At 43.2% G+C, this 26,001-nt stretch overlaps 1 long non-coding RNA gene across 1 annotated transcript; it reads right to left on the minus strand.

Moving 5' to 3' along the window:
- Nucleotides 1-334: 334 nt before the first annotated feature.
- Nucleotides 335-12,827, minus strand: LOC141981397 (uncharacterized). The gene is made up of 4 exons (XR_012637763.1): nucleotides 12,020-12,827; nucleotides 9,443-9,595; nucleotides 2,744-2,974; nucleotides 335-1,202 (listed from the first exon to the last, which is right to left on the minus strand). It is a non-coding gene; the product is annotated as an uncharacterized LOC141981397 (long non-coding RNA).
- Nucleotides 12,828-26,001: the final 13,174 nt, after the last annotated feature.

A 26,001-nucleotide genomic window follows, 5' to 3' on the forward strand; every position in this document is an offset into this window, starting at 1 on the left:
TTTGGTCTCACCCCACTGGCTAACCATAAGTCATACAAGCAATTCCCTTAGACACTCCAGTTTTCCAGTATCACCACCGATGCCACTCGTTACGAGGGTGAAAGGTTATGAAAACCAACACCCCAGTAAAAGAAAAAAGGTTCTCCCGATCCCGAAGGACCAAGCCCCAGACCAGGTGAATATACAAGTCAGATCTTACCCACAAATCACACTGTTGCCAATCATTTAGAGTCTAAAATCTAAAGTTTTATTCATAAAAGAAAAAAATATAGATGAGAGCTAAAGTTGGTTAAATGGAATCAATTACATAGAGTAATGGCAAAGTTCTTGGTTCAGGTTTGTAGCAGTGATGGAATAAACTGCAGGTTTAAATCAAGTCTCTGGAGCACATCCACAGCTTGGATGGGTCAGTCAGTCCTTTGTTCAGCGCTTCAGTTTGTAGCAAGGTTCCTCCAGAAGTAAGAAGCAGGATTGAAGACAAAATGGAGCGGTTTCCAGGGCCTTTTATATTCTCTCTGGTGGGCAGAAACCCCTTTGTTCTTCTGTGCAAAATCACAGCAACAAGATGGAGTTTGTAGTCATATGGGCAAGCCACATGTCCATGCATGACTCCATTCTTTACAGGCCAACACCATTGTTCACATGCTACTTTGAATGTCCTAGGAAGACTTCTCATATGTGGATTGGAGTCTTCCGAGATCCATTGTCAGCTAAGTGTTTCTTGACTGGGCACTTGATCTGCAAATTCCTTTCTCAAGAAGCTGACGAAATGCTTCACTAATGCTACTTAGAAACAAACACAAACACATACAAGTACATAGCCAATATTCATAACTTCAACCACAAAATGATACACACACACAGATAGCATAATCATAACCAGCAAATTATAACCTTTTCATAGACACCTCACACAACAACCTTTGTACAATATTTGGTGCTGCTACAGGACCTTGGTTGCAACAATGATGTATACGGTCACCGTTTATGTCAACAACATCACACACAGTATCATCTGAATGTGGATGGGTTTATGCAAATTTCTGGTGATAGTAAATTGCAGATTAGAAGTGAGGGCCTGCTTCTGAGAATCTCTTAGCACTAAAGCCTTCATCCTTTGGACAAGGAGCATAAGTTTTCCAGATGAGTCCAAGTTGTATAGCAGTTCAAAGAGAGGGATGGTGGGCCCCTTTTGTTCTATTCTGCTGTTGCAAAAGAAACAAAATCACATGGAAATTGTGTCAGCGCAGAGTGTGAAAACAGGGTTATAAACAACTTAAGATGCAGAGATGGGAAGTAGCATACATTAATGCTAATGTGACAGCATCAACTTAACTTGCCCATTCTCTGAATCTTCTCAAGGGTGGTGGTGGGGGAGTGGCATGTGGGTGCAAATGGTTGAGAGGATGGTGCTATGACAGCACAATGACAAGCCAGTTGCGCTGCCTGTGCTGGGAGTGGGAAGTCGCAGAGTCAGGAGGCTGCTCCCAGATTCCCCCACGTCTGGGGTGGCCTTTGTAACAATCATTGTAAAGGTTTAGTGCATGGTTGCGTGGGGTAGGTTGCTAGGTGACTTCGGGCTTGTTTTTGTGTACTTCACTTTTAAATTTGTAGATGTGACAGGTTTGCCCCAGGTTGCCACCTGGAACTGGGGTACCACTGAGCCCTCTGACCCACCAGCCTGAGCTCCCTCTCACACTGTGCTGCTGTGACAAGCTGCAAAGCCCTCCAGCCTGCACTTTCACCAGCATTCACACAGGTAGGAACATACCCAGCTGCAGTTACATGCAGGCTCTCTAACCACCAGCTTCCCAATCTAGGACCCCAGAGCAGTACCATCCATCCCTGGTCAAATCTGGCCAGTATATGGGTTTAATACCCGATCTGCCTCTCCCTCAATGTGAAGAGAACAATGTACACTTGTGGTAACCAAGCAGAGATTTTTCCCCAAGCACTCCAGCTCACTGGTTTAGATTAAAATAAAAACAAGTTTATTAACTACAAAAGATAGATTTTAAATTATTATAAGTGATATCAATCAGATCAAAGCAGATTACCTAGCACATAAACAAAAAACGCAAGCTTAATACACTAAATAGATTGGATATGAATTAGCAGATTCTCACCCTGAGAGATGATACAAACAGGCTGCAGATTCTTAAGGGGCAGGCTGCACTTACTTTACAGCTTGAAATCCCCAGGTCATTCATATACAGGCTAGAAATCCATTTAGCCTGGGTCCAGCACTTCCCCCAGTTCCGTCTTTGTTCCTCAGGTGTTTCCAGGAGTCAATGTGGGGAGTGAAGAACCCTAAATGATTTCACTCCCTGCCTTATATAGCTTTTGCATATGGTGGGAACCATTTATTTCAAAACTTGGTTCCCAGACTGGTTTGTGGAAAAATACTGACATCCCAACATGGAGTCCAAAGTCATGTGGCCTGGTCACATGGCTGCTATGACTCTACAAGGACATCACTCACAGGCTGTCTGTAGCATTCTCAGGAAGGCTCACCAGGTGGTGGATAAGCTTCTCCTAAGGCCTATTGTTTTTTCTAATGGCCCATTACACTGAATAGGCACTTCCCCATCCACTATCTAGACTGAAAGCATCTTGTCTAGTGGGTGTTACCCAGGGGAAACTACATGTGAAGTACAAATACATAATCATTTTATATTTATAACTTCAGATACAAAATTGATACATGGATACAAATAGGATAATCATGTTCAGCAAATCATACCCTTTTCAAGGACACCTTTCACGACTTGTCTTGCATAAAATGCTTCATAATTATGCCATAATCATATCATAATAATATCACTGTGAAGAACATTGGTGCAGTGTCATAGTAGGCATCTGTGATTTGCTAGAAGTAGCCGGCATTTTGTGTTCAGTTCAGATACAGTCTGTTACAGATGATACACCGACACCATCCTGCCCCAGGGACCGACATTATTTTTGTTCTTTCAATCTAAAATGTTAAAAAAAAAACAAAAAACATCAAAATGAAATTCCTGTATTAGATGGAAACATCTACATAGTCTGAAACTTCTCTTTTCTTACATTTATAGAATGTTCTCATTTGTGTATGTTGGAATTCATCATAAATAATAAAGAGGTATTGATTCAATAATTCTTGAAAACTTTTATTAAAATGCCTTGCCAGGGTTACCTGTGCTGCTTTGTTTTGTGTATTCATCTTTCATTCACAATTGACAAGTTTTTTGTTTTTTTTTTAAAGATGACAAATTCTGGCATCTATTCTTCCTATGCCATCAGAAGAGGAAACTGACCCTACTTTCTTACAAAATCATGAGGAGGGCAATTTTTCATTTAATTAATCAAGCATCCATCTGCATTATTCAACTTTAGGTGACCTTTTAGTGTGCCACAGGAAAGGAAAAGGGACCTCAGTCCAAAAGAGAGTTTCCTTGTGATGGATCGGATGAATTTGCTGATTTGTCTGCAGTATAAACACTCTGACTAGAAATAGTGATAGGAGAGTGAGCTGCTTTTCTAGGTAAAGCTTTATGAGGTCTATAACTATACCATCAGATATGGCAGCCAGTGAGAGTTATAATTCTTGAAACCCTCCATGTCAAATGATCATAGCAGCAAATGATCAGATAGGTACAGGGACAGAACAACCCCAAATACTCACAAATCATGAGACAGGCACTTCAAAATGAGATTTAAAAAAATCTACTGATTTTATGCCAAACTAAATAGATGTTAGATTATTTTTATTGACTTTGTTTTTTTAATCATACAGGTGGTACTCAGGTCATATTTTCAAGTTTTTCTCTATGACCACAGATGGCTAGAAATATTGTTGTTGTTGTTTTAAAAAAAAAGCTGAGATTCTCTTCTATTCACCTGATTCCAGGAGTTAGGGATTTAAGAAATACACTGAAGATCATGAGAATCGCAATGAAATCACAAGAGCTAGCAACACTGGAACATCCAGATAGACAGGGATGTGTGGGATCCCAAACCTATTCTGAAATTGAGGAAAGAGTATGGGGAGAAGGAAGGATGGTGCATGTTCTGCTGCAATTCAGGCTAGAAAAGGAGGAAGGGGCATCAGAATGCAAAACCCAGCTCAGCAGAGACCTGTTAGAGCCACCTTTAATCCATCCCTGACCAGGAGCTTGCATAATGTACCAAATGGGACAAAAAGATAAAATAAAAAAGTAATGAAAAAGGAATTTATAAATTTAAGGAGATTCCTCCATTGACCACCAACATATGAAAAGAAAAAGAAAAAAAAACCCACAGTTTCCTGGTTTGCAAACATGAAAAGTTCCTCTTTTTCACTCTCAGTTTACATATTTTTGTGCAGTTTTAAACCATGCTCACTGTCTACAACCACTGTTTTCACAGTAATGACTACTCGCAGGGAAACGCTGGGTATGAGGGATGATTTCAGCAGATAATCATACCCTCTCTCTCTCTCTCTCTTGTTCACATCCTCTATTTTTTTTTTGTTATTTAAAAAAGGGTCATGAAGTTGAGGAGACTGAGAAGGGAGATAAGTACAGGAAAAGGAGATCATGTGATGTGTCATTACTGAAAAAGAAACCACAGAACAGCATATAGTCTTTAGACAACTAAGAAATACAGAGTGTGCTCAAATCAATCGAGAGCAGTCCATTTAAGTAAATCAGACCATAATCTACTCTGTTACTGTATAGCATAAACAAACATTTCCAGCATAATCATGCTTTTGCTACTTGTATTCTGAAGTAGGACCTGGGATTCTGCAGGATTCCAAGGTCAATTTCTAAAGCAAGGGCAAGAGAATCCTGCAGCAAATGTTCTTCTGTTCTGCAGCTGTAATAACGCATAGCCATCTGCAGCCTCACACCCACAGAATCCCCTGTCGGCAGCTGAATTCCAGAGTCAGGGCTTGTCATAATTCCATGGTCACAGAAGCATTGCCCAATTTATTTAATGCTTTCTGGGTACTTAGATAGTGACACAGTCGTAAAAACAGCTACCAATGTACAAAAATAGGTATCGCAACAACAAAAGAGGGGCATTCTCATTAATCTCTCCAGCACTGCGTGTTTGCAGGGAGAAGAGAGGCAGTTCCACAGGAGAATAGAAGGGTTAGAGCGTCATATGCATACAACGCAGAACTAGCAGTTTTAAATGCAGAAGTGGCTATTGGATTCCAGAGTCTGTTGAAGCCAACATCTGACATCAGTTCTGTGAGTCAATCCTGCCCTGTCAAGCACTGTTCAGACTCTAGCGGCTTAAAGCAAGAGAGGGAAAGGAAAAACAGCACTAGAGTGGCATCATTAAATATCATCTCTCTTCCCCGCTTCTGTCACCTATTTAGTTGGGATTTTTGTTTTGTTTCCATCAAATCCCTTTACTAATTCCGGGTTTATGTGTTTGCAACCAGTGCCTTCAGCTTTGATTCTTGTGTTTTTTAAAGGAATTTTACTGCTTGGGCAGATCAAGGGTCTGGATTTGTGAAGTTTTCTGCATACGCACAGTACAAGTACAACCCAGACAGCAGCAGTGTGAGTGTCTGCCCACCCTGAGCTGGAGTGCTCGCTTCTAGAGGTGAGAGAGCACTTCATTCTCCATGCCTACTAAAACTTTGGCTTCCTGCAGAGACTGCCAGCAACTATACAAATTAGGGGCCAGTGGTGTTAGTAACAGAGATGAGCCTAAGTCACAAAGTTTGGATCCAAAACCACATCCGGATGACACAAACTTCCCCAAAGGAAACGCAGGACGGCACAAAAATAATAGGAAAAAATGTTATTCTAAGCATTCATGAACCTCAGAGCTTTGGTCTCTGGTTTGGGTTCAGTCTGAGGGTTTTGGAAGTATGTAACCGTCCTCGCTCAGAGGTCAGTCATGAAGTGTGGCCTAGTGGTCAGGGCTACAACCTGTGATCAGCAGGACAGTGTTGGTTGGGGAGACCAGGCGCTGCCACTCCACCAGGCTCCAACCCAGTGATCTGGCAACCAAGGGTGCTTATGGCTACCCTCCCTGGGCCACTTTTTATCCCCCTGCCCCACCCCCCAGGCCAGCTCAGTCCAAGGCTTTCCCCTGCTGGGGTAGTCCACACCAAGAAAGTAAAAAGAGATTACCAGTGTCCAGGGTCCATATGCAGGGGAGGGGAAATGCTTCTCTCTCTGACTGTTTCTGGGGTGGGTCCCTTTCTGGGGTGGGTCCCTCCCTGCCCTCAGGGAGGGCCCTTTGGGGCAGTTATCCTAAAGATTTTGGCCTTCCCTCTGCTCTGTGCTTCTGGAGCCGCAGATTGCAGATCTGCTTTCTTCCAGGTCTGCCATCAAATGAGCTGTTTCCTGTCTTCCATTAGATGCAGCGTTTGCTGCAGGTGTGGCAGGGCAGAGTTGGCTGGACCCAAAGTAATTCCCTAACCCCTTGTTGCCTAGGATGGGGTTTGTACACCCCATCACACAGTACTTATTTTATCTGAATCCCCTCTATCCACTAGTAACTTGACTGAGAATGGCAGCTCATTCCACATCAAACAACCAACGGATGCTAACACCCTTCCTTCATACCTGACCTAGACAAATTAGGGGCCAAATTTGAACTAGTGGCCTACATCTAGGTTTGTCACCTTCGCACTGACCAAAAAGTAAATGAAGACCAAGTCTTAGGCCCTCCCACTAAAACGTAACACATCCCCAAACCTTATCTGAAAATACAGCACCTCCTCTTTCAAAGGACACCAAGGAACCATTATAACTGGTTATTGATAAGGGGGAAACAGGAGATGGAATTATCCTAATTAGGACGAAGATTTAATAGGGCTCTTAACCCTTGTGATTCAGGACATATGCCAAGCACTAACTCCCTGAAGTTAGGAGGAAACATACTTTATTGGCATACTATCCATTATAAGGGGTTTACATCTTGCTCTGAAGCATCTAATGCTGAGCACAGTTGACGAGAGGATTCTAGATTAGTTGGACAAATTTCCATGTTCCTATTCCCCGCCTTCTTCCACATACAGCCTTAATATTTCTTCCAATAAGACCTTTTTCACTAGAGGCCAGTTCTTGAAGTCATTTATATCCATGGTGAATTCAGTCTAACAACTATGGTACAATTTTAACAACCAGATTCTTTTAGGTTCCTTTTAATAGTTCAGCCCAAATTAATTAGGCTCCAAATCTCAACAGGACAAATCCCCATGAAGAGTTTCAACAATTTTTTCTTCATTTGCACAAATTTTTTTTTTTTAGATATTCAGGTTTTCATTGCAAAATTTAAAACCTAAAAATGTGGGTAATGAGAATCTCAATTTTCTTTTTAATGAAAACTATTTTTTTTCATTAAAATATTTGTTTTGTCCAAAAAGTATTTTCTATCAAAACCACATTTTGACAGAAAAATTTCAACTAGTCTACCAAAAATTTACCTTCGTTAATTGTCCTAAGACAATTATTTTTTTCCTAATATGTAATGGCATTGATGGGGAAAGTGCTCAAAAGTATCAACAAGTGCAGCTTTAACGGTATTTCAAATGTTCTACTTATGCAATTTAAAGGACACATTATGTGCTAACCTACACACTTTCCTATTAAGATCTATGAAAATTTGCAGGTGTTTAATCACCTACAAGAGGGCTCTCCTATTGTTCCCTGAATGCAATAGAAGTATAGTGAACACTACATGGAACATTTTTCATACATTTTATACAGTCTAACATAAGAGCTATGGAGATCAAATAAAACTTGTTCCCTAGTTTATAATTTGTATGCAAAACCTCAGACAGATTAACCATAATTTGCTTCTTCACCAAAAAGGGTTGTTTAAATATTTTCATTAAATGCAAAGAGTTTTTGTATTCTAAGGATAACTGAGCGTCACAAATGTAGTAATCAATTGGAAATTGGGAGAATAAAATATATGAAGAAATTCTATGAAGAAAACGAAAGCTCTCACAGGATTGATTTGAATACACATTACTTTTGCAATAAAAGGAAGAGTCTTTCTACATTGAGGTCCCAACTCAAGAAAGTGCTTATGCATGTGCTTAACTCTCATCAAATTCAATGGAACTCAAGAAGTGCTTTCATGATCTAAGCCATGTAAAGTTTGGGGCTTGATCCCATGCCACTGACGCCTATGGACTTGAATAGATTTCAGTAGGCTTTGGATCAGGACCCGAGCAACATGTTTTTCAGGGAGGTTATTTATTTATTTATTTTCTCATTTTAACTCTACTCATGTTTAAGGATTTTGCAGGGCTGTTCTGGCTGAGTCACTTTTTCCCCATTGTCAAGAGCACAACAATGTACTATCCGTATTTTCACAGTCAATGTGTGTTGCCAAGAAATCTAAACGAGAGAGTAATTTCTGGAGTTCATTGAAAAAATATTGTACAATGCAATGCAAACTTTACTGAAAAAAATTGTTCTCAGACTAGCTTTTTTAAGTGCTTGTTAATATATGTTAAGAAGTGTCTGTTTTAATGCAGCTCACTGAATGCAATGGGCTCTGGACCAAGCCCCCTGGCAGCTTGCTTCTTGCTTTCTCTCTCTTTTCTTCTCTCCCTTTTTTTTTTGGATGGGGGTGAGGGGAGGCAAATCACAGGCGTAACTAATATTTTTGTTCTTTCAAGGCTTGAAATAATATTAAAAGTGAGCAATTTCAAGCCACAAATGTATTGTGTTCATAGATCACTGAGAGTCACTCATTCCATGCTCACCTGCCTGTAATCCATTATGAAACGATACTCATGGAACTTCAGCAAAAGCTTGGCCCAAGATCAGATGCCTGGAGCCAAAGATAACAGAAAAGGCCTGCGTCTTAAATTTGGCAACCTGCATCATTAGAGTGTTCCAGACTTCATACCCAACAATGGGTTACAATCAACAACAGAGACAAAAATTATAGAAAAAGAATAGGGATGTTTAAAATGATCTGGGAATCAATTATTCCTCTTTTCCTAAATTAAGATGAGAGAGCACCTGAATGAAAGTAAATTTGGGTCTGAAATGAGGGATTGTCCCTATAATAAGCGACAGTTGAGCTATATTAATACCCCAGTAATTGCCTCAGATATAGGACTGTTTAGATCACCTTAAATACAGTTGATCTGTATCTGATACAGTCTGGGAATTGTATACATCCAGCATCACTGTAACGCAGTCACCTCAGGGGTGGTAAGTGGTGGCCAGCACACATCATGGCTGCACAGTAACAGTAAGAGTGAGAAGGAAGGCTACCAAGAGAATACTGAAGCAAAGCCCCATTCTAACAAAATTGTCACAGGACCTTTTAATGTCCATCCAAAGCCAAAAGGAATCTGTCGAGAGGCTCCCAACCTTGTCCCAAAGAACCTGATCTGAAGCCCATTTCAGTAAGTGGAAAGACCATTTGGATCAGGCCCCAGTTGCATGAAGCTAATTGTAATAGAGAAAGATTAAGAGATAAGTCATACCTGCCATGAGTCCAATCTCTGGTTCCAAAGCATCTTGGCATTTCAGTACTTAGATTCTTCACCAGCTCCATCAGTATAGAGGCTGTCACACAGCTGCATCAGGCCAGGATGGCAAAGTGCACAAGATGTGACCCAGAGGTCCATTGGTCCCAACTAGAAAACAGTTCACTGTTAATTACAAGCAACTCCTGTCTCAGACCTGACAAACTCACTACACCTAGTACACCGTTTTCATGGTATTTATCGCTAAAGGTTAGCATGCAAGGTCTCTACTGAAATCTTGTAACTTATCAATACTCAATCATTCTGAGATGTGTGTATGGGTAATATTTAAGGACTAATATAACTACATTGAAAATGTACTTCTGGTCTTGGAGTGAAACCTATGAGTCACAAGGGAATCATGTCTCAGTCACCATTCAGGGCCATTCAAGTGGGAGGGGGGGTGTCACCCCGCCTTAGTTAGCCAATTATGTACTGCATTGCTCAATTGTCCACCGTTGCACCAAACCAGAAAAGCCAATGGAAAACCATCAAAGTATAAACATTGAAATCACCTGGAAGTGAAGAGGAATGATAAGACAGCGAGGGGACTGCCGTGTATGTGAATAAAGACAAAAGACTGGTTCAGTATAGCACAGGATGGAGAAAGACGCTCTGCATCTATTCACTGAAGAGGTACCTTAATGAATGGCAGTACGTCATGAAAGACTAGCTACTGGCTCTTTGGAGTGAGAATCTATTTGATTAGATAGGAAAGATAATTATTAATAAGTGTAGGCCCCAGTTTTCTGATTTTGTGTTGAATATAACCATTTGTTTCCATGACTCAGTCTTGTTTCTATTTGAATCTCTATTCTCTCTTAAATAAATTTCCTTTTGTTTTACTATAATCAAATTCAAGTGGTGTGTATGTGACAGAGGAGTGGTGAGCTAAGGTAAAACTGGTGAACTCAGGTACACTGTTCCATTAGGAATGTCTACACTGCAAAGAAAAATCCGTGGCACTGAGTCTCAGACCTGGGTCAATTGACTTGGGCTCGCAGGGGCAAAAATAGCAGCGTAGATGGTCACACACAGGTTGGAGCTTTGGCTCCGAGACCACCTCCTTCACTGAGTTTCAGAGCCCACACTGCAGACTAAGTGGGAACATTCAACACTGCTATTATTAGCTATTATTAGCCTCGCAGCCCAAGCCCCAGTCAACTGACCCAGGCTCTGGGACTTAGAGCCATGGGTTTTTCTTTGCAGTCTAGACATACACCTGGGGACAGAGAATCTGGGATTTCTGTGGGTACCCAGTGATCAGGGACTGGATACCACAGAGGGACACTATGAAGGGACTTGGGGGCTGAGGTGCAGCTGTTGTCAACCTGCAAGGCTGGTGTAGCCCAGAGGAGAGTGTGGGATGTCTGATGGGCTGGGTGCGTTAAAGCTAATGCCCAGCTGGCACAAGCAAGACTCCCTCACACTGGAGGAAGGTGGCAACAAGGTGATTCACAGCCCTGGGTGGCCTGAGAAATATCGCCATGGCTAACCTCTATCCCTTACCCATCCAAATAATAAGCAAGTGGATTTTTTTTTAAATGGCTCATTTCTGTAACCAATATCCAGGAGTCAAAAATATATTCTAGGGTAGAGGGCACAGCTAGGTCCCTCGTCTGTTTATACCCCTCATATAGAAGTTACAGCCATGCCCACTTCACAGCTACAGTCTTTTCAGGCAACCTCGCTCTCCCTCACTGATCTGTAAACATGGTTCCAATTTATAGCATTGACTGAGCTTTAACTGTGTTTTGGAATCTGTTGGTTTCATTAAGGCCTCGTCTCCACTACAATTGGGAAACCAAGGGAGGGGTCAATCAGATTGTTAGCCGGCTCTGCAGTCTGACTGTAGCATAGACATTGTTATTTGGGATCTCTCTGTGGGGGCCAATTTCCCCATTTACCTTGAGGATGGTGCAAGTTCAACGGTCTCTAATGACAAGCCATACTTTCTGACAGTGGGTGTGTCATGGGGGGCCCTGCATGTTGAGCGGGCCCACCCCCTTTGGCTCATTGAGGAGGTTGATACATGCCCGTCGGGACTCCCTGATAGATTAGGCAATTTCAATTAGAGGGACTCAGGGCTTCTGGTAGGGCCCAGTAAACTCTCTGTCTATGCCTCTTGAGCTTCCTGGCTGGGGCAAGCAATCGCAGCTGGGCTTTGACACTCTGGGCCAGGTAAAGACAGCAAATAGTCTGCAGTCCATAGGTGGGGCAGAGCCAATGCTCAGTCTCTAATCTCCTAAATCTCCCGGCTAGGACAAACAATAGCAGTTAGGGGGCTATGATCCTCTGGGCAGGACAGGACAAGCAGTCAGTTTGTAGCCCCTGGGCAGGGCAGGGCAAACAATCAGTCTATAGCTATAGCCCCCAATAGCCACACCTAGTGGCAAATGCTGTGGGGGGTGGGGGTAGGGGTACCCGAGCCCACCTTACTCCACTGGGTTCCGACCCAGGGTCCTATGAAGCCTGGAAATTCCAAGTTAAGAGTTCAAGCATCAGCTTCTAAGCATTCCCTGGGGCACTTCCTACCGCAAAGCTCATCTCAGGCATCTCTTCGGCTGGCAGCAGCTCAGCGTCCCAGTCAGTCTCCGAGGTCAGCTGGTCGTCCGCAGTGTAGTCCAGATCCATGGTTCCCACCGCTTGGAGAGTCACAGACACCTCTGCAGGAGACTGCAGCACATGTCCTTCCTCCTCCTCAGGCAACCCAGACTGATCTGGACTGCCTCCTTTTATCTGTCCCTTCCACACTAAGCATGCCCAGCAGGGATGAGGGGGTGTGGTTTCCTGGGCCCACAGTGATTGGTCACACCCCATTGGCCCAGTGCCGGGTTGGTACTCCCCGTCACAGTGCACTTTATCCGAAATTGTCTGATATTTCAGCCTGGGGATATTTCACAGACAGTAGCACAAATCTCACAGCAGCTTTTCCACCCTTTTCCTACTGCTGCTGCTCTCCAACAACTCTGGCCAGTTAAAAAAAAAGACAGCGTTATTTTAAAGAGGGTATTCATATTTTGATGGAACCAACCAGCATTCACTGATATAATTTTGATCTTTTTCACAATGCTAAACAAAACAAAACAAAACAAAGCAAGGGGGATGGGGGGGAATCATGTTAAGAGCTTTAAATATCAAGAAAAAAACCAAAAGAGGAACATTTGAATTTAGTAGTTGGAGGAGCCTTTTGGATCATGAGTGAGAGAGAAAGAGAGGCAGACAGATAAAGATTTAAATTCAGTTCTTTTCTTCTCCTATTATGCAGGACTGCAGCATCAACAACCAGCAATTGAGGGGCGAGATACATCATTAAACTTATTTATAGCATCAACTACTTTGCATTCATCCACAAAAGTGAAACTGTAAAAAGAAAAAAAAAAAGTATAAAGGGAGTGTGTGATTCTTTCATTAGGTTGTCTGTAATGTTGGATTGGTCCATAAATTAATGTGTATAAGAGGACAGAAAAAAAAGAATTCAAAGCTTTGCCATTGTAATTACAGCTCTTTAAATATCAAAAGACACAAAGAAAGATTCCTTCTGAAAAGAGTACAGACTCTCTTGGCAAGCCACTATTAAATACTTGCATAAATCTGCAGTTTGTAACACTTACCTCCCCCCTCCACACTAGATTTTGGTGACATTGCTATAATGAATTACAGGTCTTTTCCAGTGTGACTAGGTGGGCTTTCTTTCTTTCCTTTATTTACCAGGATAGCCTGGTGAGAGAAGACACCTTTTTTTTGAGTGGGAGGTTTAAGTGGGATAGTGGGGGTGGGTAAGGAAGGGCCTTGGACTGAAGGATAGCAGATTTGTTTGTGCTGTTCCACATTCACAACATGAAACATCTCAGACACAAATGACAAAAGCCCTGATAATTACCACACCATTACTACAGATCCATCCTTTAATGTATAACATGCACAGAGTTACCAGGTCCCACAGTGCCTATGCTATGTTTAATTATATGCAATTTTAATTACTTTTTAACTAAAAGCAGAAAAGACAACATTCTCCCCACTAACCTGCTACAAAGCTCACCACTCCCCCACAAGCCACTCATTTCAAACAAAACCCTCCCTTGCACTATCCCCTAAAGATCAGCAGACTCTGGCTGTGTCAGTTCAGCAGGGGCAATGAATTCCAGAATCAAAGGCCCTTCCCCAAGAAAATACTACCTGCCACCAGTCTTCAAACTGTTAGCTCAGTGACCTTCTCTCGTCTGATATGGTAGTCAATAGAGGTAGTCTCTAAAACAGCCAGGCCTCGACCCAATATAGGGTTTTTAGACCAAAGTCAACATCTTAACTTGCACACGGAAGCAGCTAGGAAGCCAGTGTAGTTGTCTCGAGAAATGGCATAATAATTTCCATGAGGCTGACACCACCAAACAGGTGAGAAGCTACATTGTGCACCAAGTGGTTGCCAAGGGAAGTCCCGGTGGAGGTGCATTAATCCATGCTAGAAATGACAAGGCATGAACTCTTGGGACACAGTCTAGGCCCAAGAAAAAATAGAAAGTTACTCATAGCATCAAATAAATAATAAAAAAAAAAAAATCACACTCTTTCTGAGTGGAGGGATCCAGAGTTTACTAAATTGTCTACTTCCCAGAGTAATTTTGCTGGGCGAGACTTCATGGGCCTAATGTAATGGTGGAGGGAAAAAATGAGACTGCCATTTGCCATCACAGCTGAAACACAGTGTTACAGGAGTGCTCTTTAAACAATAACTGTCTATGTATGTAAATAGTTAATATCAGAGTGCCAATAGATGAAGCTCAAGAATTTATAACATAGTTCCTAGGTTTTATAGGATCAATAAAATTTGTGCTCCCTGCAAATGATTTCCTCTGCATAGCTCTTTACATGGAGCTCTTAACACAGAAAATTTTAAAATCTCTCCACACCACAATGAATTAGACTCAAAGTGTGATTTTCACCACTAATACTAACCTCTACCCTGCATCTGCTTCAGCTCATCAACCTATGAGGGTGCCTTCACATGGAGAGAGAAGAGACACAATAGGCCAAAAGGAGAATTTTGCTGGGGCAGAAGCAGCATGCTTAGGGCTGGAGAAGATAGCACTCTCTTGCCCTCCTTGCAGCGGGTGAGCCAGGAGTGGGGCTCAGTGTATGAGGGGACATATAAAGAAAAGGAGTACTTGTGGCACCTTAGGGACTAACAAATTTATTTGAGCATATAAATTGGTTAGTCTCTAAGGTGCCACAAGTACTCCTTTTCTTTTTGCAAATACAGACTAACACGGCTGCTGCTCTGAAACCGGACATATAAAGGCTCTGCAGTCCATATGTAGCCTGGGTCTGGTTGCCTCCCCAGTTGTTCTAATTTATGCCAGTGGCCACACTAGCTTCCCAGTGCAGGCAGAATCTGGAGGAATGAAGGTGGCATAAGCCTCTGGAGACAGCACAGAACCTATCGCTAAGTCTTCATGTTTATAAGTGAAAAGCACAGATCACCAAATACGCAATGAAATAAGTTATTGTTTTGGTGAAGAGGAGCATATCCACTAATACAATGTAAAGCAAACCCAACCAGTGAAGTGGTTGTAACACCGACAGACCCAGATGCTCACCTGGTTCTGCCCCCGCCCCACCCTGCAAAGCGCGGGGCCCGGGGCAGTCACCCCAATTCACTGTACCCAAGGGACGGCTATGCCTGGAGGTAAACCTGCACTGACCACTGTTAAGACTGACTTGACACCATTTAATACAAGTCATATGCTTTCCTCCTAATTAGCTAACAAGCCAATTAATTATGAGAGGCATCTGGTTTTGGCCTAAAGCCAAACTGCAATGGTGTCATTAGGCTTTGCTTTGTAACAAAATCATGTATTACATTCTTTGAACTCTCAATTCAATTATACTGTACTTGGATTCCAGGTAGGTACAAAATATTTAGACTCACATTAATATTAGGCACAACAACAATAATTCTTCTCACATGTATAAAGAACTTTTAGTCCCAAAGGATCCCAGAACACTTTACAAAATTTGGACTCAATGCTACAAGACTTTTTCATGCATAACTCCTTTTGAAATCAAAGTGAATGCCCCTGGAGGTCAATGGGAATTCCACTCTCCATGGGCTTGCCGACTGGGCCCTAAGCTAGTTCCTATATAAAACTGCTTTTCAATGATGGACAGACTCTTATTAGATATGTTTTAATTGGAAGCTGTTTCCATCACTGAAAATGCAGGTATCTGCACTTTGTCTGGGGCAAAATGCAGATACCTTGTTTGTTTATGTATGTATCGTTCATTTATGTAACACTAACATTTAATCTGCATTCAACTATAGTAGGGTTGCCAATTTGGTAATATTTAAAAAACAGACACTCCAACAGGAGTGCCAGAACCTCCCCTGCCCCGCCTCCTCACCTGAGGCCCCACCTCTTCACCTGAGGCCCCGCGCCTTCCATCCCTCTTCCCCCAACCCCAGTCACTTGCTGCTTTTCCCCCCCCAGCCCCGCTACCTGGGTCAGGAGGGACTAACCTGTGGAGCCGGGGCTGGGAGCTGCAACCACCCGATGCAGGTAGCAGGTGGCCCTGGCTGATTAGGGGCTAACGTGGGTGATGACACTGCACCTCCCCAACTCCCCTGCCTGCATGACCAGACACTGTCAGGTCCCCTTTTTTGAATGGACCTTCCTATCGAAAACCAGGCACCTGGCCACCCTAAGCTACAGTCATAATATATCTGTTTTAAAGGACTATTCTGATCACCTAGTCTGATCTTCTGCATAGTACAGAACAACAAATTTCATATTGTTATTCTTATGCTCCTGAAGGACAAAGCTGCCTGGCAGAATCTGACATGACTCCTGTATAAATTTTATGCAGCCAAATTAGGGAAACCTGTAGAAACCAAACTTTGGATGTCTATTTAAATCAAAGCTATATTACTTATGGGTTCTCTAAGTGCTGAGGAAACTGCTGATACTATACTTAATAATTTTATGAAACTGTTGCCCGTGCATTGGTAAGAGGATAGCATAATAAAACCATGTCAAATAATGCTGAATTTTAACTCCACTGTAAAGCAAATTAGGTATAAAGAAAAACAATGAGTGACAGAACATTGAATTAATTAAGTGGTGGGAGGGACCCACAACACAATTGTATCTACGATGTTTGTATGTTTTACTGACATGCTACAAAAGTTTTAAACCCCAAGCACTTACCCAAGGAAATATCAAATCACTATTTTCCCCACATTCTTTCTGACCAATTTTGGAGCAGCTGGGAGCTTAATTGTTTCTAATCATCTTTAAAAATGAACTTATAATGTTGCCACCTGTTGGCATAAGATAGTTACAGCATTCCAAGGTTCCAGACAGAGTTAAAAAGATGTAGAGAATTAAAAGGGACAAATGTGAAAAATCCATGCTCTCATTTGGTTTCAGTGTTCACATCTGTTCTCCTCAAAGATTTTTCCAATATCATAAATCTACTCTGGTCCCAGTATCTTGAAATGTTATGGCATTTACAGTAAGGATAAAATCCATGTACTACTAGAGTTTCCTACATTCCAAAACACCAAAAAAGACTAGCCCTCATCAATAAACTAAACAGGATACAAAGGTAAAGCATCTAACAACATTATTTATACTTCATTCAACTCACCGCATTGTGGAAGGATGGGACAGAGGCAGATGATTAAAGAAATGGAGCCATAAATCAAATAGTATCAGCCAGTTTTAACATTCCTGTCTGCAGATCTGGTGTCATGGAAAAGTGAGATCAGAAGAGACCTCTAACTGGAAAAAGGGTCTCTTTCTAGTGGACCCGGTCCACTTCAGAGCAACGGCAGCTGTATTTTCACAGTCAAGAATCCAAGAACCTTAATATTAATTCAGCCCACAGGCAAAGAGCTGGGGTTCATCACACCTACATCTGTTTGCCTGCCAGCCCCTGAATTGGTACACCTTCATGTCCTTCCTCCTGGGCCCCATGAGCATGCCTTGACCATTTGAGCTAGTGGTATTTGTCTCCCTCCAGCTCCTTTCATCTCTCCTGCATGAGTAGCCTTTTTCATTACAGCCTTCAAGTATCTGGACCTCTCACAATCACTGCTACTTCTGCTGTCTGTGGCACTGTCTCCTCAGTCTCCTGCCTGCCCTGTAGGAGGAAAAAGGGGGGGCCCTGTCTTTAGGTGTACCCCATCCTGCCTCAGATCATCGGAGCGCAGCAGAGTTACCTCCTCCCATTTCTTCAGATCAGCAGTGGACAAATCTTGCTGCTCACACAAGTTCAACAGCTGCTGTTTCTTCAGTAGTTCCTAATTCCTACTCTTGTCTCTCTCTTCTCTATTCCTTTTCCAAAAAGATAATGAGACCCTTTTTTTTTCTCTGTGCTTTTTCCTTCTATAATGCTTGCTTTCAATATTGTTGTCATTTACAGTAATTCACACTGTCACATATTCCACACATGCTGCCACTGTAAAAAGAAAAGGAGTACTTGTGGCACCTTAGAGACTAACCAATTTATTTGAGCATAAGCTTTCGTGAGCTACAGCTCACTTCATCGGATGCATTCAGTGGAAAATACAGTGAGGAGATTTATATACACACAGAACATGAAAAAATGGGTGTTATGTGTCACAGATCAGGGCAACCACACCTGTATTTCCCCCACATGGCCCACCAGGGGCACCCACACTTAGGCTTCTGACTCCCCAGCTGTTTTCTCTCTGGGGTAGAGACGCGGGTCTGTCTCCCTCCTGACCAGGGTATTTCCAAACTGTACAGTTACCTGCCTACACTTTGATATCACCAGCAAGTCAGACTGCCTCAGCAGGCTTGCTTTACCTGCTCCTCAGAGGCTGTAAACAGTGTAAATACCCAGGTATAAGTTGCCACACTGTTCTTTCTAAACACGCACTTTTCTTTTTTAAGGTGAAAGCATTACAGAGGAAACATATTAAAAACAATTAAAGAACCTGCATGCTTACCAGAGATCACCCCAACTGCAGCAAGGGCTCTGGCTGGAGAACAGTTCTTTGAACACCACCAAGGAATTTTTCTATGGTGACAAGTTCATAACAAGAAAAGGAGTACTTGTGGCGCCTTAGAGACTAACCAATTTATTTGAGCATAAGCTTTCATGAGCTACAGCTCACTTCATCTTCACTTCAAGTTCATAACACTTTCCCTCAGAACAAGAACCTCCATGCAAAGGAGGACTGGGGTCTCCCTGGAACAGAAAGTCCTGTCCATTTGCTGGATCAGGAAGAAGGCTCTGAGTTGGTTTAAACTCAGGCTATTTATCCATAAGTCCTTTCTTTGTCTGTTGGCCTCTGGAAAATGCAGTTGGAAAATAGGCAAGCATCTCCAGGAGGAGCATCTCTTCTGGCCATGTTACAATCTGAGTGAATTTGCCTCGTCAGCCCTCACTGTTCTTAGTTCCTGGAGGGCTGTGGTCACCCTCCCCCCAGAATTACCTACAATTCCTGGTCCACAACGATACATACACTTAACACAGTAAGATCTCCCAAAGATATTGCACAAAATTGCCATATCTGTCACCCTATGTTCTACGTCACCACTGAAGAATTCAGTGACAGAAATGCTTCTGTTTCTTCACTTTGTACTCCAAACTGAAAGCAGCTGTGATGGTTGCATATTATAGTGAACACAGCTGCTTTCACTTTGGAGTGTCACTCATTTCCTTATACAAAATACTGGACAGACTGGCTGTTAATCCTTCTACTTACCTCACAGACCTTTTCTTTCTACGACTGCACCACCTCCCTGCCTCTACTCATCTAACACTGGCTACCTCCTACCCCACAAGCCTTTTCGCTGGGTCAGTGATGCTTCCTGAGATCTGAAAGGATCCAAGAGGGGTTGTCATAAATATAAAGGGAAGGGTAAACCCCTTTAAAATCCCTCCTGGCCAGAGGAAATCTCCTCTCACCTGTAAAGGGTTAAGAAGCTAAAGGTAACCTCGCTGGCACCTGACCAAAATGACCAATGAGGAGACAAGATACTTTCAAAAGCTGGGAGGAGGGAGAGAAACAAAGGGTCTGTCTGTCTGTCTATATTCTGTCTTTGCCGGGGATAGATCAGGAATGGAGTCTTAGAACTTTTAGTAAGTAATCTAGCTAGGTACGTGTTAGATTATGATTTCTTTAAATGGCTGAGAAAAGAATTGTGCTGAATAGAATAACTATTTCTGTCTGTGTATCTTTTTTGTAACTTAAGGTTTTGCCTAGAGGGGTTCTCTGTTTTGAATCTAATTACCCTGTAAGGTATCTACCATCCTGATTTTACAGGGGGGATTTCTTATTTCTAATTACTTCTATTTTTATTAAAAGTCTTCTTGTAAGAAAACTGAATGCTTTTTCATTGTTCTCAGATCCAAGGGTTTGGGTCTGTGGTCACCTATGCAAATTGGTGAGGTTTTTTATCCAACATTTCCCAGGAAAGGGGGGGTGCAAGTGTTGGGAGGATTGTTCATTGTTCTTAGGATCCAAGGGTCTGGGTCTGTAGTCACCTAGGCAAATTGGTGAGGCTTTTTACCAAACCTTGTCCAGAAAGTGGAGTGCAAGGTTTTGGGAAGTATTTTGGGGGGAAAAGACGTGTCCAAACAGCTCTTCCCCAGTAACCAGTATTTGTTTGGTGGTGGTAGCGGCCAATCCAAGGACAAAGGGTGGAATATTTTGTACCTTGGGGAAGTTTTGACCTAAGCTGGTAAAGATAAGCTTAGGAGGCTTTTCATGCAGGTCCCCACATCTGTACCCTAGAGTTCAGAGTGGGGGAGGAACATTGACAGGGGTGGATGACCAGCCTGGGGAAGACATGTTTCACCTTGGAGATGTTTTGTTATTCCCCCATTCCCATTAGGTCTGAGCCTACCAAATCTGGATATTATATGTAATTTTAGCCAGCAAGACTCAAAGGCAAAAATTCAGAAGAAGGATATTTTTGTGTTGAAGGCACTGGACTGGGAGTCAGGAGATCTGAGTTCAATTCCCATCTCTGCTACAGACTTTCTGTGTGGCCTTAGGCAAGTTATTTACTCTTCCTGTGCCTCATCTGTAAAAATATGGATAATTCTTCCCTACCTCACAGTGGTGCATTGAGGCTCAGTTCATTAGGTTTCCCTGTGGAAGGGAAGTTTCTGAGCACCCCACAAACCTTAAACATCACATTTTTAAAAAATCATCATTAAAACCTATGGCAATAAGCAAAAACAGAGAATGACTAGAAATTATGTCCTTGGCTATATCACTATTGCCTTTTCTTCCCCCCGCCCCTCTCCCCATCCCCATACAGCGCGCATCCATATTTTCATATTGCATGACTAATTTTAGATTAAGAGAAACAAAATCAGAAAACATAAAAGTTAGTGCCTCCTCCTTTTTAACATGCTGCATTAACTCTACCTCAAAAAATGGCAGCTTCTTTATAATTTAAGGGTGCAGGACAGTGGAAACAAAGTTATAATGACATCACATCACAATAACACACAAAATCATTAGTTTTCAGCCTGTACCTGTGACGGGTTGGATCACAGAAACCCCGTTGAGGTTGCCAACTGATGTGCCAAGACTACTACTTCCCCTGCTTTCCCTGCCAGCTTGGGACTCCAGCACCCTGTCTTGTTGAGCCAGACACGTCAGTCTGCTCCAACACAGACCCAAGTTCTGAACCATGAGCCCCAAAGCTGCTGACTTAATTGAAAGCAATTTAAGAAGTGTTCCTGTCTTTAACATTCAGATGCCCAACTCCCAATGGGGAACAAACCCCAAATAAATCCGTTTTCCTCTGTATAAAGCTTATACAGGGTAAACTCATAAATTGTTCACCCTCTATAACACTGATAGAGAGAGATGCACAGCTGTTTGCCCACCCAGGTATTAATACATACTCTGGGTTAATTAATAAGTAAAAAGTGATTTTATTAAGTACAGAAAGCAGGATGTAAGTGGTTCCAAGTAATAGCAGACAGAACAAAGTGAATCACCCAGTAAAATAAAATAGAACACGCAAGTCTATGGCTAATACAGTAAGAAACTGAATACAGATAAAATCTCACCCTCAGAGATGTTTCAATAAGTTTCTTTCACAGACTGGATGCCTTCCTAGTTTGGGCACAATCCTTTCCCCTGGTACACCCCTTGTTCCAGCTCAGGTGGTAGCTAGGGGATTTCTTGTGATGGCCGCTCCCCTTTGTTCTGTTCCACCCACTTCTATATCTTTTGCACAAGGTGGGAATCCTTTGTCCCTCTGGGTTCCGACCCCTCCTTCTCAATGGAAAAGCACCAGGTTAAAGATGGATTCCAGTTCAGGTGACATGATCATATGTCGCTGTAAGAGTTCATTACCCACTTGCCAGTATACAGGAAGACTTACAAGTAAAACAGAGCCATCTACAGTCAATTGTCCTGGTTAATGAGAGCCATTAAGATTCCAAACCACCATTAATGGCCCACACTTTGCAGAACTACAATAGGACCTCGGAGTTATATTTCATATTTCTAGTTTCAGATGCAAGAGTGATACATTTATACAAATAGAATGACCACACTCAGTAGATTATAAGCTTTGTAATGATACCTTACAAGAGACCTTTTGCATAAAGCATATTCCAGTTACATTATATTCACACTCATTAGCATATTTTTGAAAAATCATATAGAGTGCAACATGACAGTACCCATGAAGTGTAAACAGATACAGTCACCTGCCCCATGAGCACTATGACTTTGGGCAAATTACATCACTGCTCTGTGTCTCAGTTTCCTTAACTATAAAATGGGGCCAATGATACTGACCTCCTTTGTGAAGTGGTTTAAAATCTATGGATGAAACATGCTAGATAAAGAGCAAGGTATTATTACTTAGGTTAAACCACTCATCGAAGACTGAACATTTTATTATTTTTACTGCAGTAGGGTCAAGAAGCCCTAGTCACCGACCAGGACCATATCATGCTAGGCGCTGTATGAGCAGAAAATAAAGATGATCTGGACTCGAGTACAGGTTTCCCCTCCATACACACATTACATCTTTGAGAACAGTCTATTTTACTAAACACTTCCAGTTATTTTAAAGCACTAAACTCACATATTGTTAGACTGCGGTCGGAACTCCTCTACACAGCCCCTTATATGTAAGATATTGCATCAATGAGGAGATCTATTTTTTTATATTTTGGAAAGGCAGTCAGTGGAGCAAACGCCTGTGTTTCATGCCACCCAGACAATGATGAGTTTGGAACTAGCAGACAGTTGGCACTTGGCAATGGAACACTCTGGTGGCTTTTAAGGAAAATGCAAACAAAAAACTCATTACCCAAGAGTCAGTCCCACAGACATGATATTGGATTTAAGGCTGAAACACATTCTTGCAGCAGCTGGTACTTAGCCTTATCTTTCTGTATGTGATAGAAGTTGTAAAAACTACAACAAAAATAACCAGAGGTGATTAGGTAATGATCCAATCATTTGTTACCTTATATGTTACAATCACCTGTTGCAGTAAGCCTGGTCTCATCAGCATTCAGCACTGCAACTGTACAATGGGTATGAGCAACAGACCTAAAGAAGACACAGAAAAAAGGAGTAAAAATAAACCCTTCATGTTAGATATGGAATCGATTATGTACTCCCTCCCCTGCACCAAAGTTCACTTACTTCATGTCAGCCAACAAGCATGAGTTAGATTCGGCAAATGCCATGTGTGTGGCATGAAAGCCTATGAATACATACGCACTTGTTAGCTAGCAAGCCAGAAGTCAGGACATTTCTGGTTGTGGGGCGGGGAGGATTCACCACCCACATCATCTGTTAGAGCGAAAGAGAAAAGTCTTGATTACTGCAGCTTTCTCCTCCGTGGCTTCCATAACAAACAAATCGCATAACCCCCCACGCCCTCCAGCCCAGACATAATGCAGCTCCTGCACTAATTTCAGCCCCCTCACCATTTCACTCCACTGACTCTACCACTGCCACTGCAGCAAGTTCAACCTTCTTTTCTTCCCCTCCAAGCCCCCTCACAGCTTTGCCTCTCCCACGCAATCTACTCTTTTCTGTTATTGTGCTGCCCATCGGGTTGCCAACTGTCTAATCATGCAAACACAAAGACTTTTGCCCTGCCCCCTGCCCCACCCCTTCTGAGGCCATGCCCCTGTCCCACCCCTTCCCCAGGGCTCCGCCCTCCACTCACTCCATCCCCCCTCCCCCTGTCACCTACTCTCCCCCACCCTAATTCACTTTCACCAGGCTGGGGCAGAGGGTTGGCACTTACCTCGGGTGGCTCCCGAAAGCAACCGGCACATCTCTCTGGCAGCGGATCCTTGGACAGGAGGGCCAGGGGGTCTCCGTGCACTGCTGCCTACAGGCACCACCCCCACAACTCCCATTGGCCGCAGTATCCGGCCAATGGCAGCTGCGGAGTTGGCGCTTGGGGCAGGGGCAGTGCGCGGAGACCACCTCCCCCTCAGGGCTGCAGGAATGGTACTGGCTGCTTCTGGGAGTGGCACGGAGCCAAGGAAGGTAAGGGAGCCTGCCTTAGCTCCGCTGCCGCACCGGACTGTTAGCACCCAAAATCTCCCGGTTTGGCTGAAGTAGCCTCTGGGAGATAGTGCGTGATTCCAGGAGACTCCCGGCGAAAGCGGGAGGGTTGCCAACCCACCCGCTGCTCCCACAGTGTTGCCAACTCCAATGATTTTGTCACAAGTCTCATGATAATAGTTGTTTTCCTTAAAGCCCCAGCTCCTGGAGTCAAGTGATATATGATGATTTCAGCCTTCATTCTTAAAGAAAAAGTAAGTTCCTAGCCCTCATGGCTGTGGAGAAAGCTTCCAGATGTGACCCCCAGTGCACCCTAAAGGCTCAAAAAGCAGAAGACAAATAAAAAAAACCAAATTTATTGTTTGAACATAATCTCATTATTTTCAAGCCTCTCTCATGTTTGAATATTTGGGGTTGGGCAGTACTGACTCCCCCTTTGTCCACTTCTCTCAACTGTCTTCCCACCTTCTTCTATGATGCCCCTTACTTGCAACACCCCCCTCTCCAAAATTGTTCAATGAGGCTACTATTCTTCCTCCTTCAAATCCCTCCTCAAGCTCAGCTCTGCCAAGATACCTCCAAGCAGTTGGCTAACGAACATTGGCTGGGGCCATTTCAGGGTAGCTGATGGTTATTACATGTTGGTTATATTTTGATTATATGTTTGATTTCTCTGCCCCACCCTTTGCATGTTGCTTATTTTCTAAGACTGTGAGCTCCTAGAGGCAGGGACTGTGTCTTCATGTCTCAGGGGAAAGCCCCTAGAGCATTGTGGGTACTGCCAGAACACAAACACCAATAATATTTGAAAGAATAATGGGCTTTTTCCTTTTGAAAGTCCATGAACCGGACGATTATCTTTGAAGCAACTTCTGAGGGGAAATGCCTCAGAGCATTTAGCTGGGGTTGCTGTTGGTTTTGCTATTCCTCCCAGGCCATGGTGTGGTTTTGAGTTCATCTTGGAACCACAAAGATCCTCCTATCGCCCCTTTTCCTTTCTTATTTCTTCCCTCCTCCCACCATAAAACTATATAGTGCAGCAGCAGCAGATGGACGCCATTCCTAAATCAGCCAGGGAACCCACAGTGACCCTAAACCACCTGGAGAAAGCTGTCTCTACAACACATTTGCAAGCCCCCAGGCAGATCTTAGGAACAAAAGAGTTAGGCTCTCAAACTCTGATCCCCACATGGTAGCACATTGTGCTACTGCTAAGCTGGCCGACAAGGTGTCATCTAAGCTGTTTTAATATAATGCAATAAGGAAGCTGTATCCTTTGGTTCAGAAAGGACATGTAACTCTGGATAGTGGGAGAGGAGGACCCAATTTAAGGGTTCTGGGAAGAGACAGGGCATATGACCACACCACACATGCTTCTGGAGGAGCAGCAGCAGAGCCAGGAGCACCAGGGTAGCAGCGAGTGAGCCCCTCTGGAGCATCTCATGGCAGCTGGGCTCCACCTCCATGGTCAGGGGCCAGCTCCAGGAAGTGTTGCCAGTTGGCACTGGGCTCCTTTGGGAGAGAGCCAAGAGCACCTTGGGGCACAGCTCACAGCTGTGCTGCCTGCCCTGCCTGGGGAGCGCCCAGGTGTGCAGAGACGCCCCAGCTCCCATAGCACGGAGAGCCAGGGGCCCAAGTGGGCCAGGTGGCTCCCACCAGCTTCCACTCCACTGGCTCCTGGCAGGAGGCAACAGTTTGAAAACCTCCGTGCTAAATGGAAGGCAGAAACCTGGGGGGACATGTGACGCCGCATGCCATCATTAATATATGATATAAAGAACTGCCTTACATATACATGGGAGCTGGGCACCTAATTGGGCATTTTTAAAAATCCCACCCCTAGAAATATGAGTCTGGTTATTCCATAGATTAGGAAGTAGGAAGGAAGTTCTTTCTTAGGGTGCCAGGAGGGCTGAAGTGTAAATAGGAGGCCTCATGATCCAATGAACAATACACCAGACTGAGAATCAGGACA

The sequence above is a fragment of the Natator depressus genome, chromosome 2 (genome assembly GCF_965152275.1).
Source record: "Natator depressus isolate rNatDep1 chromosome 2, rNatDep2.hap1, whole genome shotgun sequence".
Classification (NCBI taxonomy): Eukaryota; Metazoa; Chordata; order Testudines; family Cheloniidae; genus Natator; species Natator depressus.